The sequence below is a fragment of the Ptychodera flava genome, chromosome 18, assembly GCF_041260155.1.
Source record: "Ptychodera flava strain L36383 chromosome 18, AS_Pfla_20210202, whole genome shotgun sequence".
Taxonomy (NCBI): domain Eukaryota; kingdom Metazoa; phylum Hemichordata; class Enteropneusta; family Ptychoderidae; genus Ptychodera; species Ptychodera flava.
Genome location: NC_091945.1, coordinates 35,876,008 through 35,892,531, shown reverse-complemented (window position 1 = coordinate 35,892,531; position 16,524 = coordinate 35,876,008). Strand labels below are relative to the sequence as shown.

Sequence of the window (16,524 nt, the reverse complement as noted above, 5' to 3'; positions counted from 1 at the left end):
GATGTATCCAATATCTTTCCCATGAAAAATTCAGGCTAGTACATGTTGATATGCCATCTGCATGTATGTGGCTGCTTATAATTTTCAAGTTAATGGAATTTACACAAAAATGCATTTGTCAAGATACATGTACATGTTTATATCTGAAAGTTCGTTCAGTGTACTGCACTTTAGATGTATGGTAAGCAATTTAAGTGGTGCATTCTGGGATATTACCCAGACTACTAATGAGCAATGCAGATACTGGTTAAGATAAGCCATGTTGTCATAGCAACCAATGAAAAGTGTTCTCTTGAATGATATATAGCTTGTACAAAGGACTTATCTCTAGTTTTACAAAAATGGAGATTTTGGTGATCATGGTGACTACCTTGTGATTCAAGTCTTATTTTCATAATATTTATTACAGACTTTTTTCCCAGCTTCACTAGTAGTATTGATGATGTGTATTCTAAAAACAAATGAAGAACTCTCATTTCAAATGTACAGCTACACTTGTTTGATCATATAAGATTGCAAAACATAGAAAATACACACAGGTTCCATGTAATGTTTGATTTCATGTTTCCTCATGCTTTTCGCCAGTTAAACTGCTAGTAAAATGTTGCTTCTCTGATGTGTACGTTAGAGATGCTATTGATAATATTAATAATATGTTCTACATTGTTGTACAAATGTATTATGGGTACCTTAAAACATTGGCAAGGCAACCAATTTCTCAAGGGAGTAACACATGAAGATTGTTTTTTTTTTTTGAAACCTCACTCCTATGGAAGTGTAACAACACAGTTCAACATTTTCTGTGTGCCATATCAGCAATAACAGAAGGCACTAACTGTACATGGGTAAGACAAAACACTGACATGATTGATGAAGATTCTGCTGTATAAGTTGTGAGAGTGATACTGTATGTACAGATTATTTCTGTTGAACAACCTTTGGACAATAGCTTATTCTATTTATTTATTTATTTATTTATTTACTTGAAATGCAAGTTTGTATGCCAGATTTTGCCAGCAATTAGAAAATCATACATTTGAGTGCATATAATGTATACTATGCTTTATTGGCACAGCATTATATATTGTCAATGACATGTACATCTACAAACTCATGGTTGTTCCATGATTTCATATGTTCAGACGGCATAATATCACCATCTGCCTGGATTTCTCACACTACAAATTTGAAATGATGTGAATGATGTTGTATTATAAATCAACATTTCTTCCCTAAGTTCTCATCATCAGTTGCTGATTAATGAGTAGTAATCCTTCGACCGCATACTGCCCATTTTGAAAATGCAGCATTTAATCAGGGTAGTTCAGGTGCTCTCTATCTCAACTTAATGTAATTTATCAGAGGGAAACAAACGTTTCTCAAGGATGAATCATGACACAGATATAATTCAACCATTGTCAGGCACACCTGTGCTGTTTTATAGGAAAAGTTAAGATTAACTACGATTACCTCCATGGGTACTAGGTATCCATCTTGAAGAGACAGCTACGCTGACCTTCAAGTTCAAATCTGCATGGGGATTAAGTTCCTAATGGTGGCAAGGAATTCAAAGGTCAACTGCAAATTCATATTGAAAACAACACAAGCTTACAATAACCTTGATTAGTAAGGTTGCTAAGTTCAATGTAAGATCCTTTGCACGTTTTCTTCAGACATTCATCCTAGCTTGATCAGGTTTGTGACCTGTACTATCATATACAATTGTGCACAAGCTGAATCACCACCCAACTTCCAGAAAATATGGCTCTTGTACAACTAATATTTCATTCTTACAAATTCAAACATTGAGAAAATTTTACATAATTTTAATGCCATGAATATTTCATTGTATCAATTCTCATGATATCTTTCATGGGCTTGTATAATTTTGTCACTAGTACAGGTGACATTGTCATCCAATGTTGTTGAGAAAATAAAGGCTGGCTGGGTTAATAAAGCAATTGTATGTACAGTATTTTGACAGCTTAAACTTATTTCACTGGGTTTTCACACACTTCTGTTCAGGAAACAATTATTTTCACATCATTTGTCTGTAGTGTTTTCGCTCAAGGTGGTAGTAAGGTAAATTTTGCTGAAGTTCCCATGTTATGTGATGAAGGTTCCCCTGGGTATACCGATGTATCAGATATAGTACTGGTGTTCCAAAACAATTTACCTATCTTCTAAATGGTTAGCACAGCACTGGTCTGCATCATACATGTAATCTAGACTTAATCTAGGCTCAGTGTTAGTCTACTCATGTACATCATGCTGAATACCAGTATAGTATTTATTTGCTGGCCACTATTTCTGTGCTGTTTGGTTCAAATAACAGGGTCTCATTTCTACATTTAACACTATCTTTTTACTTCAAAAAGTACCACAACGAAAGTTTGTGTGAACTTAAAAACCTAAACTAAAACACTTATATATCTACAGTTTTTGCTTTCATGTGTTGGTTCAGTTGTATTGAAAAGGTAGATTTCTTAAGCATAGGCTGGACGTGGATGAATGCATGGACATGTTTACTGAATTGACACTGAACAGAATTGAACATACAGGGCCCATGCAGAAACAACTTAAGAGTCTTCACCTAGTAGACAAGTTGAATGCAACCCTCACTGATTTGAAACATAGCAAAGACACTGGAAGAGAAGTCGCCAGGGGTTATGAATATGATGAAATGATGAGGAAGAATGGTACAGAAGATACCCATGTAACCATAGCAACAAACGCTGCAGTCATGACATTTCTGGCTAATGAACCTGATCATACAGCTTTTTCTTCTGGATCCTTTGAGGCGTTTTTAAACAAAAATAGCATGGCTGGCTTCTTTCCTCTCGGCGTTTGCACAGAGATGCAAAGGTGAAACAACACAGTGGAGTCATGAATACTGAAGACAATATCATGTATCACCATACACTGTAAGTAATTATCTTGATATCTCAACAGACAAGGGAATCAGATAAGTAGTGAAAAGTTACTAATTGCAATCATTCTGATGAGTTCATTCTTTATTTCCACCATATGCAATCTCTGAAATTGTCCTAGAGTGCGATTGCAGGAATAATTTAGAACTAAGGTGTGAACCGCATCAGCTCTTTTTCTTCCACACTGATCAAGCTAATAGTATACACTGACATCATTAGATTGGATACAGCTTGGTGGTGAAGCATTAGTTTACAAACTAGGCATGGATAGTGGTTTGCAGTAGTAATACCGGGAAGTTCATAATGTAGTCTACAAATCCAATAGTCATGATCTAGGATCTAGTGAGGTTTTACATTCACTGGACCTGAAACACTTGGTTAGACTGTAGACTATGAAGGTGTTCAAATGCACAGGTTGTGTCCTTTGCTAATTCACAATATATCCTTGATGAATTTAACATATGTGAGAATATAAATTTTATTGGATACCTGTGTAATTCCAATGTGGTAAAAACCTGCAAATTTTAAACAGTACATTATGCAATTACTACCTGGAGCATTGCACAGAGGCAAGTTAATTTCCTGATGCACTCTATGAACAATATGAAAACTGAAATGGAAATCCTGTAAGATGTCATGGAATACTGATAGCATCAGCTAATGGGGCCTCAGGACAACATCTCAAATTGAATTTTCAAAATCATTAAAAATGTATGGGTTGTCAATATCAATAGACTGCTCACATGTATGGGGTAATATCTAGAAAACTCATTATTGTATACATCATGATTAAGAATTCACCTTTGTAGTAAAACATCAAGGTCAAAATAATCAGGTCATTCAAACTGATTTAATTATTTTCAGATAAGTACTTAATTGAGTCATTCAAAATTGATTTTATATTTTCAGATAAGTGCTACTGCTAGAACTGCACAAATATCTAAATGTATGCGCTTTCATGTCATAATATGGAAGACACATAATGTTGTTGAGGTTTACAGTACAATGCAGAGATCATGAGTTATTATTAACTGGTCAAAACTCTCAATGTATCAAGAGTATGAATTAAAGATTGAAGTTTCCAGTAAATTTCATAAGCTGTACACATGAGTATGAATGCCTAGAGTTCAAACTTTCTTTCATCATATTTTCCAACAGTGAAGTTGGACATCTGTAGATGTCTGAACAGAAATAGGAATGACACCATTTAGCTACTCCTTCATATCAAATATTTGCTTCTTTTGTTTCTTATTTGTTCTTTGAAATAGCTGTGGAAGTTCGTGTGTAATTTTACCATGCTTTGATTTAGTATGGGAAAAAAATATTGCCATGAAAATGTCCCTTCTTCATCAGAGCCCATTGGAATCTTATAGATGTACTCTTGTGACCTTTCACCATATTCTTGATAGCACAATATTCCAAGGTAAGTGCTGGGTAAATATATACATAGGAGTGGCCCTTGCAGGACTAGAAATAGCTTATCTGATTATAACATTGGTATTAAACTTTATTGCTTCTGATTTTGTTATTGAACTTGCCAGAAGGAAGCATACGTAATGCTGTATATCATGGGTCACTATATTGATAATGTTTAGTACGTAGCACTAATTACAGTTTGTTGTGATCCTGTGTATGTACAGATACAAGTACCTTCACATACATGCTTTGAATTGAAATATCTTATCCTGTACACTGTATACAATCAGAGATAAACAGTCGTATCATATGATTTATATTATTTAAAGATCACCGAACATAGTATCTGGACTTTGCCTGTGGACATTTACTGAATTTACATGTCCAATCCACCAGCTGGGCTTGGGGTTAATGTATTAAAAGTGCCCAGTGGAAATATTACCCAGGGTTACTGTCTTAGAATCTAAATTAATATCTCAGGCTGTTCACATGATATTTGATCATTCATTTCTTTATCTTCTCCAAGTCACTGTATTTTAGGGTAATACATGTACTGTAACAATTTCTATCTTTCAAGAGTGCAAATTCAAAAGTCTGCACCATAAAATTTCTAAGGAAGAAGCAGTAAAACTAATCATTGAATGTGGAAGCTGTGTTTCAGTTAGCATTTCCTGCTATTCAAAGCTTGTCACAATCTGTGAAACTTTTATCAAAAGCAGATTGAGCACACAAGGCTGTCATCACTGTAATAAATCTGCTTGACAATTGCACATCTGGTTTCTATTCCAGATTGCAATTTACAACCATTTTGATATGATGGGGTCTATCGTTTATCAGGGAATATTTGAAATGATTGATTAGATTTCACTCACACCGTACATGTACACCAAATTTAATTACAAATGCTGCAAGATAGAATCATGAGAGATGAGTTGAATTTCAGATGTTGATAGTAACTGTGCTTTCCAATTAAATATTATTCACTGTAATATCAAAGGATGTGAGCACCCTGACTATCATTAATTACTATCATTATTGATTATTGTATTAAAAGTGCAGATACTACTGCAAAGAAAGCCTAATTTAAGGATACTGCAGATGAAATAAAATGTCCAAAGCAATCAGTGTGTTATTTGTTGGTTAAAAATGACAGCCAAAAAGTTGGCATTACTAGAGTTTGAAAGGGCAATTGCTTTTTTGTTCAAGGGATATTGATAGACTCCATGACATGTTTCAAAGATAAGAGTTGCTGTACCTCATTTGAACTTTGACCTTCCAGTAACCTATGACAGTGTGCATAGATTTCCAGCTGAGCATGATGCAAAGTGAGAGGCCAGGGTTATTGTAATATTTTGTCAAGGTTGACATTCGTGTGTATGATGTACTGTCAGTTGTTGACCTCTATATCAGCATGTGTTGCATGTTAAACAATGCAGCTGACCTAAAAATTGACAAAACTCTACAGACACGGGCACAACTAATAGATTTCCTATCATTGTTATCAATGTTTTAGTGGATTTGTAGTTCCGCTATTAATACTACAACCACTATGTACTATACCATGTACACCATTATTTCATTACAATACAAATAAAAGTCTGGTTGGTAGAGTGCTTCATCACCATAGAAACCATAAGTGATACAGCCAATCAGGTTGACTGTTTCATCAACTGCTGATTACTGACTCTCTTGCATTTCTTTCCTGTCCCGTGTAGGTGCAGTGCACTTTCAAATAGGCCTTTCCATGAACTGACAGTATTGCATGCAAGCAAGCAAGCACGCAAGACAATCAAGTAATGTTGGTACTATTGCTGGGGCAAGAAAAGCTCTGGCGTTGGCACCTTTACTGATCCAGAGGGTAGTATACACATCGTGCATGGATTGCACAGGTGTAATGCTCAGACAAGGATGGTTTTCGCATTCACATACATGCTTGGTGTGGAATCCATTCATTATTTCATTTGAGAAATTTGACGCCAACCAAAACCTAAATATTAATGTAGAGGTTTTAGTCTTGTTGATACCATGATTTTAAAACAGGAATACCCATGCTGATATCCCAAGCTAAAACTGTCTGCAGTGATAGTATTTGGCATACAGGGTAGGTCAACCACTGTTTACCTACGCATTGTGATTCAACTGGCTGATGTAATAGTTCATAGAGTTCTGTTTGTACCATTGTTGCCTTGGGTAGATCCGTCCAAAGCTAACACGGTTACACCTCTGTCCCTTTGAAAGAATGGAACCACACAAGGCTGTGACTGGTACGGTTGCAGTTGTCCTAGTCTTGACTACAAATACAAGTCTGACTGTGTTGTCTCCACACACCTCTATTGTCTACTATACTTACACTAGGACTCACACAGGACATCAGTGGTAAAATGGAGGTTATGAAACAGATACAAATAACACTAAGACTAAGAAATTATAAGATTTGCCAATCCTGAGATCATGCCAGTTCATATCTAACTTCAATATAAACAAGTTTTACATATTCTTCAGTGTCTGTAATTATTCCACAAAATCCATAAACCCAAGGATGTGATCTACTGACTTTGGAGCACTATTTTTAAGACCTAATGTACTTGAAATGCATACAAAACTATAAAAACATATGCATGCTTTATATGTCAGTTATGATTATATCTGTGTTAGTTTTTTGAATAATTGAAAATTTGATTGAGGAAAAGAAATGAAATGATATAGTTTGAACTTCTCCATCATTGCCCTAAAGTAAACACTTGTAGATTTACTGAAATTTGCATTTATGTTTCTATAGATGTGTAAACCTATACTAGTATGTGTTTGTACCAATACATCATTACACTTTACCTTTCTGTCATATTTCCTTCATGTACCCGTAGCTTCAATCTACATGGAGGATGTACCTATTAGATACAAGGTTGATGGTGGTCATACCAAAACAAAGTGGAAACTTGGCTTATCAAAACAGCACCACCCATCCAGCATGGCCTATATACATTACTTTACAAATAGTCTGAAATCTGAGGCAACTCTTGTTTTGTTTAGTACCTGAAGTACCGCCCATAGATGGCATTCAAAATATGCATAAAATAGCATGAAGTCACACTGGGATCCACTGACCATAAAACAAACATATTCCTGATCACGCCACCAGCAACAATAGGCATTGTTATTTTGGAACAAGCAAAAGGACAAAACAAGTGGTAGGAAAATATGATTCTCAAACTGAGTTGAATGAAAATCAACTTTGAAAATCAGGATTATCCATTGAGTTCACAGTATGAAAATATCAATAGTGTTCCACAGTTCTATCTTCATCTACGACATAAATTTGTCAGGGCAAACATTCTGTGGATGTACGGGGGAGAAAGTAGAACAGGGGCACATTAACAGAGTAAGCTTTTTCAATTGCCCTGGTGCACTATATTCATTTTGGCACAATTAATATAATTAATATTGTCAATGTAGATCATTAAAATATGAAGATAAAATCATTCCATTCCAATGTTGAATCGGGTGAACTTTCCTTGTACAGTGGGTTAAAATCATTGTGTGTAAGGTTGCTTTCACAAGAATTAATTTCTTCAAATTTCTCATCAAAGACTACATTTTCTGTCCAGTGAATTTTTATTTGCATAGTAAACCTCACATCTGAAAAGATACTTTCAGTTTGTAAATGCAGGAGAAAATATGGTTCAATTAATTCCAGTATAATTGTAACACTATCCTCAGTTACTGCAGCTAAAAAGAACATAGGCTTTAATAGCTAGCTTGGACTGCCTACATGTATTAAATGACAGTATTACACAAGCTTGTACACATATGCCAGGGTACACCTACACACAAATATACTGAGTATTACCTGCACAAATTTCCAAGCACTGTTTTACATGGCTATAAGACTTTTGAAATTGTGTATCATTGCCTCAATCTGGATTCAGATTATGGCTTCACCGTTAAAAAGTGGTTTGAAGTTACGAAATATTTTGTATATTAGTTATACTGATAATATTTCAATAATTATGCTGTTCTCACAGAAAGTGAGTTATTCTCATTTGCAGCATGTAGACATAGATAGACAAGAAGATGGCAAGTATTATATGTGCACTGTGTACTAATATTCTGTAGACAATCAATGGTTTTCACATTCAGCACATTGATTCTGAAATACATATTGCAACCTGTACTTTGCTAGACCACTAAAACCAATGATGTGAAAAGATATTGAATTTTCTGTAACATCGGATCTTTTTCTATTAAAAGGAATACATAATTTACATGTAATTTCACTTGTATGGCAAAGTGGATTCTAGATTCTTACAATGCAGACTCCCTTGATGTCTTTCAGATCCAGGTCAGTGAAGTCACCTGTCTTGGAAATAGACTTTCATTATTTATTTTACCTCTTCCTTCAATCATCAAAGCCTTTACATGAATCACTATTGTGGAAAAAATCAATGGATTTATATTTGCAATCATTAAACATGTATTAATTGATGATAGCATTGAAGAAGAACACTGGTTTTGAGATGTGAACTTAGAATGGTGCCTGAATTGCACTGAGTAATGGAATTACAGAAAACGGAAGAGCAGAGAATCTGCCTTACTGGGCGAGCAATTCACTTTACTCAGTCAAAGACCACACCTTGTTCAGTCTGCAATCAAATTACAGAGACCTTTATTATTGTTATTCAGAAAGCATTCTCAGGGACATTTCTGACCAACCTGTGTTACTGCGCATTATCTTCATCACAGTAACATATGGCATCCTCTTATTCAAACAACTAAGCCACATTTTGTTTATAAACTGCAGACTATCCTGTATTGTTACAAAATCATTATTATTATTATTATTATTATTATTATTATTATTATTATTATTATATTATTTTTTGTCATTATCATTATTGTTGTTGTTGTTGTCATTGTTGTTTACTGTTATTTGTTCATGTTGTTATCACTATTATTATTATCATTATTATCATCATTATCATATAATCTGAATCATTGTAGTTTAGAATATTTTTGACTTCTTATGATTCATGTATAATCAGATAGTAAAACAAAATCTGTTTGAACAATTATGGGCATGAGATCAGAACCAATATCAGTAGCCAATATAGGTTCAGTTATCTTAAAACTTTTCTGGTGTCATAAGAGTATATTTTGCATCAGTGGAACATCACATCAGTTTAAAGGGTCATACTACAGTTTACAATACATGTACCACTACATGTCAGAAGTCATGTACTACCAGAAATTAACCAGGTCACATATAACAATATTTTATAGCTTTTCATACATGTATCAATGATCATCACTGCTACATTACAATATTAACAGACACCAATTTTAGACAAAGCTTGAATGCAATTCATCACATGCATTGGCAAAGCCATTCAGGAAATGTGAAAATTAATTTTCTTTCAAGAGCTCCTTGTTGATGCCTTAGGGCAAAGTACAATATCAGTACTGCCATTCTGAAAATAGTATTCTGACTTAGGGTCAACCTGCTGCATGGCTTCTTGCCCTCTCTGCATGTAAGTTTTAAAGCATGGAGGAAAATTATTTGAGTTGAAAAGGAAACAACTGAAATCCTTCTGTAATGAATATGAAGTATTTACTTCACGATGTAAATAATACTGAGGATGGTATATTGGCATTATGACTTAACTGGTTGTTTTTCATTGTAAGAGAAAGTCAAATAAGAGTAGTTAAATAAACTGATATCATTTAATTTTCCAAAAGTGTGGTACCATCCTGTATGCAACATACTGTACAAGATTATTTGAAGCAAGCTGAAGGGCAAGATTTGTCACTAAAGGCATGTGCTGTTCAGGAACTACTGGGATATACATTGTACAAGTATGGTACATGCCAATACACAAACTGTGTGTTTGCTCAATGTTCTAGAAAACAGAAATTTGATTTTAAGATAGAATGCGCCTCGAAATTGAAATACTTCCAACTTATTCAAACTTTTTGTAAGCAAAATTTAAACCATTCCCTTTAGAAATCAAGAATAAGAGTCATGGGTCACCTTGCAAAATTTGGCACTAAAGAAACAAATCACTAAATACTTAACAACGCTTGAAATTCAAAATGGTCACTCCACTATCTAACTATCACTCCACTATTTAAATTCAATGACGTGTGTGTATCCAGACAGGTTTTGAGTGAGTTTTAAATATCTAAATAAGCAAATGATTACTTTGTTTTTAACATGTAATGAGCACATGCAATGGTTGTGAAGTTGCTAATTACCATCTGATAATTATGTAATTGTGTAAATATATCGCTGTAGAGATGTACCAACTGCGCATCCAATGGATGCCTATGTCACAACATAGCAGCAGCAGCACGGAGTACATGAAGTAGTTTTCAAATTGTTTATTTATGCAACAAAGAGATCTAACATTTTGTATTCTAGAAAGTAAACTATTTGACAGAGATGGCAAAATTTTTAAAACTTGTTTTTGTGGTTGTAGTTTTCAGCAGGAACTTTAATCAGCACTAAAGATGCTGTTTATTTTAGAAGAACATTAAAATCCCAGTGCTGTTCACAGAAGGTCAGATAAGTAGCTTGAATGCTTATTACAAAGATATTTTACATTGGCAAAATTTCTATAATGCATTTCTATGAATAATGGGAGGCCACCAAGTGTCTTGGGATTACATGTCATTTGTATTGAGAGGAAATCAATTACAAAATGTGGAATGTGTAACCTTGTCTGTAAAATGTTCATCTAATTGATTGCTTATCACATTGGCGTAAGCATAACAACAGATCAAAGAGGTCATTTTTATACTTGCTGTGTCCTATATCTCAGTGAGAAAATATTTAATTACTGTCTGATATTTAAATCTATTGACAGAATAATTCTAAACATACCTAAACTGTCAACAGTGTCTACTGGGTAACCTAAATCGTAAAATTTCTGTCTAATATTTGATATAATGATGATTGTTTTTGTTGAACTCAGTGAAAACATCTTCTAAGGTGGCAGTCACATGGAAGTGACAGTAAAACAGTATGCCAAGCAGTAATATCATCTCGCCAGTGACGCAGCTGAAAATATTTCTCAGATACTTGCCACTTTACACCTAGCATTTTTGTAGAGGTGATACATTAGTCCTGATGTCTCAGAGACAAATACCCCATATCATGATAGATGTGCGTATCCTTCTTTGAGATATGTACCACTATAGCCTTGAAATTGACTAACTTAATAAAAGGGTTAATATATTTCTTATTAATCCATACATCATGTTCAATGAGTATGGATTGTGGTTTACAGGTCGAAAAATGACAATGAAATGGTTGTATGGTTGCTTGGTGAGATGTGAGAAAATCTTACATGCTTTGCTAATCAATCAACCATTGTGATGAAAAACATACTAGACATGAATGTAAGGGTGTCATTTTGAAGAAAACTTCTCTCTTCCATCAAGCAACAACACAATAACTTATGAGGCAAAACAAAAGTGTTATGTTTAATACAACCCTGTATCCTAACAGAAACACAATACTAAATCATTATAAATGTATAAATTCTTATAATTGATTTGGTAATGACTAGCAGAAATTGACAGAGCAATAATGATGATACTAAATCAAGTTTTTTACCAATCTACATTTCAAAGATGTTATTTTTATTGCACTCCAGCTTCTCATTAGCTTTAATATCTTCCTTTACAAAATAACCAAGAGGTCAATTCAAGAAGGTAGTTTATCATTTTCATCATAATTGCATAGAAAGCTGTCAAAACCAAAGCTGGATAGAACAGAACCAATTTATCCTGAATCACATAATGATAACAAAACAGCTGAATCTCTATCAGATACTTGATATTATCGGATCATAACATTTGTACAAATATGTCTGAAATCATGTTAGGTTGCTGTCAAGATAAGATATATTACTCACCAAGCGGATAACATGAATGATGAATATATGCCAAGCAAAAGTTCAGCAAAATTTGGTACAGTATACAGCACGCTGATGTTCAACACTTTTCAAATTTCTTCTTGCTGGTTTAATGTTATAAATCTTACTCTAATGAAAAAACTATTACACACACTTTGAATTATACTTGCCTTGAAGCATGCTTTTCAATTACCAAAATTAAGTTTGAAAAGTGTTCACAACAGCTTGGTAAATAATTAACATCCAAACATCTCTGGTTCACATTTCACCTTCAGTCTATTGCTGAATGTCTAAAAAATATTAATTCAGCTCAAAACAACAAACAATAGTTTCAAGCAGTGGAATTTTCATATTTCAAACAAAAATATTCATATTGAGACTTAATAAGCATTGAATAGATGAATGGATGACTTTTATAATTCTCCTGCCAAAAATTAAAACTATACTTTGAATTTGTGGACGGAAGTTCGAACTGTCAGTCCGTTGCAAATGTAAACTTTCATCTCAATTAAACCTTGCAATTGTGGAATGTTGCCCTACAGGAGAAAGTCCACCACAATGCTACAGCTCACACAAAAAGGGATGTGGCCCTTATTTACAACTTGAAACAGTAACTTTGTACAATCTGCTAAGAGTAAACTTAAATGTAAATGTGTATCACAAGATTGGCAGGCCACGGATATATGTCAATATTACCAGTCGGACATATCACAGATTTATTCTTACTACAGCACAGGTCAATACAGATCAATAGATATGATAAATACATGTATATGTATGGTTTTTTCATAATTTATATACTGTACAAATGAATTCCTCTGACCTGTTTGTTACATTTAATCTTTTATTTAAGCCTTAAAATATTTAATTTTGTTTCAGTTCCCTTAACACTGTTTCAAAACACCACATTTTGTTTTATGATATATTTTGATGAACTTCTGAGAAAATTTTCAAGCAAAAAATCTAAATCTATAAATTTTAGTAAGAGTACAAACCATACACATTCCACATGTAGACATATTTCTGAGACATATTTGAGGTGACCGTATTTAAATTCATTATTGTTCAAAGGATTTTGAAAGCTGTTTCCATGACGATATTCAGACACTATAATCCCACTTGCACATGTGATAGAGTAAAGTACACAAAGTACACAGTGTGATTGAAATAGCCAAACATTTTGTGTTATACCGAAATCATAAAAGTCAAAATTAACTTATCTTTCTCTTCAGTAATTGCTGTCTGCAGTAACTCTCACATTTATGGATCAGAAGATTATTTATTTTTGATATGAAAAGATTTGTATGTTGTATGTGCATGATGGTTGGTCAAGCCATAAACACAATTTTGAACACCTAAACATGACAGTTTTGTCAACACTGCAAGTATCTGCGCTTACAAATTATAAATCTTCATACTCATAGACTTTTTTTATCATCTCTATTTGTCCTAGCATCTTTTTATATGGCAGACTGAACAGTAAGAAAAACCATCTGTCACTTTCTAAAATTGCTACATGATACTTTTTATGCCTTGGAATTTTTATAGCTCCATCCCATTGATGACCCCACAGAATTTATTTAACACTTATCAAAGATAACACATCAGCCAAATAAAACCTATGACATTAATCATAGTTGCCATCTCTTTATGATAGATGGTGAAATTGTTCTTTTCATTTGATTTTGTCCATTCGATAAATAATTGAGTTAATGCTTTGATAACATATTATCAATAAAAAAAACTAATGGAAAAATGGATGACCTATTCCATATGTCTGTGCTTTGTATTTGCATTACTATTTTACCAAAAAGAGATTTTGTCTACTTTTTCATTTTTCACTGTAAATACATGTATTTATCAATCACACACTACAAAAATGATTAATTTTCCTGCCAATTAAATTCCTGGATTGATAGAAAAAAACAGAACAGAAAGTAATTATTCAAGATTATTCACAATGTTTTTGGCAAACAACTGTTTTGATTCATGACAACAAATGATAACTGGACTTGCCTTGGTACATGTGTTTCCTGTACTTTCAGAAAATCAGTACATACGTATAACATGACTCCTTTTTATTCGGTGTGTATGTATATATATATATATATATATATATATATAATATATATATATATATATATATATATATATATATAATATATATATATAGTGTTATACATATATATATGTATAAAATACTACATCGCAGCTCTTAATATTGTGCAGGCACATCACAGAAGAGGAAGAATAAGAAGGGTGGATATTGTGCAATAAGGAATGAGGTGAAGCCCTAGATGACTATTGTAGTTTCTTACAATATATTTCTATTCAGTAAACTGTGAAATATGCAAAGATGACATATCTGTGGTGATTGGTATCTATCTTAGTTATGCATACTTGTCCATTTCATATCATTTAATAGAAAATTTGAGCAATTTAAAAACGTATGCATGATGCCAATCAAATTTATTCGCTATGAATTTGACCAGCAAAGATATGAAAAATATTATGAATGATTTAAAAGTCATTAATCTTTGTCAAAAAAAAAAATTGCAAATTCCTGATCTTGAACGTATCATTCAACTCAAGCTACTTTTTGAAAGCTTCACAATCATCATTTCCTTCTTTTTCTAGCATGACATAAAAATATGTCATGCTTGAGAAAGAAGGAATTGATGAGATCAGTTAGTCTTTGCAAAGGATTTCCAAAATGTAACCAGAAGATGACCTCTAGTTATAATCCACCACAGAAAAGAATATCCATCAAGGCTTCACTACAAGTACAATGGCTGTTTAGTATGATGTACAAAAAGAATATTGAAGGGTAACTAGGCATTCTTAATAGCATTGAATATCAGATTAATGTTACTTCTGTCGATATCTACATTTTACCCAGTTCAGTATCACTGAAACAATGTTTAAGTATAAAGCCTATATCATATCCACCATGGTGCTTAGTTCTGGTTAAAACTTCTTTGTACAAATACAATAAATATTCTAAAATATCATAAAAGGACCTTAGATTTTTCTCATCAACATGATCTGGTCATCACTCAAAGGTTAAACACTAGCAGGATTTGAATAGTGAAATTACAAAAACATTGCAAGAGAAATATAAACATGAATGGATTAAGGAGAAGCATATGGTACACATAGTAAAACACTGTACATGTACACAGGATGAATCTCATCAATAGTAATATAAGGACAGAATTCATTGTTTTGAAAAATATATATGAATACCCTCTATGTAACACTTTCATTTAATTATTGATGAACCATGTCTGTGTGATTATTCAAAGCAATCCAACCACCGTATACGCATTTTCACATTCGCAAAATACACTAATGTGTTTCTCTCAAACGCTTAAACTGGCTGGAATCAAAATTATGAAAACGAGACAATACAAACATATGACATGCTGCGTGTGTGTCGATATCTGAACAAATAGAATAAAGCAATATTCTTCAAGCTATTATGCTTTTTAACCCTTTGAGTGCCAAAGTCCATTATTGTTGTGTTTATACTATACAATGCCAACAATTTCTTTCAGATCTAGACAATTTTTTTAAGATTTTTCCCAAAATTTTGGTCAAAAAGTGCAGCCCATAAAAATTTATGTCCATTTGGCCTAAAATCATGGAAAAAATTACAGAAAAATTGATAAAAAATTGATAAAAATTACAGAGCTCAAAGGGTTAACGAAGTGTACACTGTACACTTTACTCACTTTACATAGAGGGGAAACATCCAAGGTAATACTTATCAGTTAACATACATGTTGCTAGACATTTCCTGAAGACAAAGCACATTTGGTATTCAAAGCTTCAGCTATATCCTTAAACACGGCATACATGAATCTAATTGGCAATACTGGTACGACACATTGTGTAAACTGATAACATACTGACAGATTTCACACAAAGACAGAACATGGCATACATTTACTAATGAACAGTCTGAATTCAAAAGCAAGCTATTATACAGTGTATACAAATTTGACATGCTATGACTAATTAATTATTGTTATGCATATTTGTGCTTAATTTTTGTACAAGGCTTTGCAACTTTTGCTGTGCAAATAAATGTTACTTTCTTCCAAACTTGCTTATTCCATTTACCTCAACCAGGAATATGGCTTTGTGTTTTTGACAGCAGAAGTGGCATAGTTCATGCTTTGTAACACACTTGTATTCTTTTCAATAGAGGGAGAAAGGAATGCTGTCTGTGTTTTTTGGGGGGTTTACTTCCTCAACAGTCA

At 33.3% G+C, this 16,524-nt stretch overlaps 1 protein-coding gene across 7 annotated transcripts in view; it reads right to left on the bottom strand.

The window, feature by feature from the left end:
* LOC139117503 (phosphatidylinositol 4-phosphate 5-kinase type-1 alpha-like) overlaps window positions 1–16,524 on the bottom strand; it is a 46,352-nt gene that overhangs the window by 24,794 nt on the left and 5,034 nt on the right. Inside the window, exon 1 of one of the 7 annotated variants that reach the window (XM_070680674.1) lies at window positions 7,179–7,317. The exons of the other annotated variants lie outside the window; for them this stretch is intronic. The gene's annotated coding sequence lies outside the window, so the exon portion shown is untranslated. Of the gene's footprint in view, window positions 1–7,178; window positions 7,318–16,524 lie in introns of those variants that run through there. 7 annotated transcript variants of the gene reach the window in all.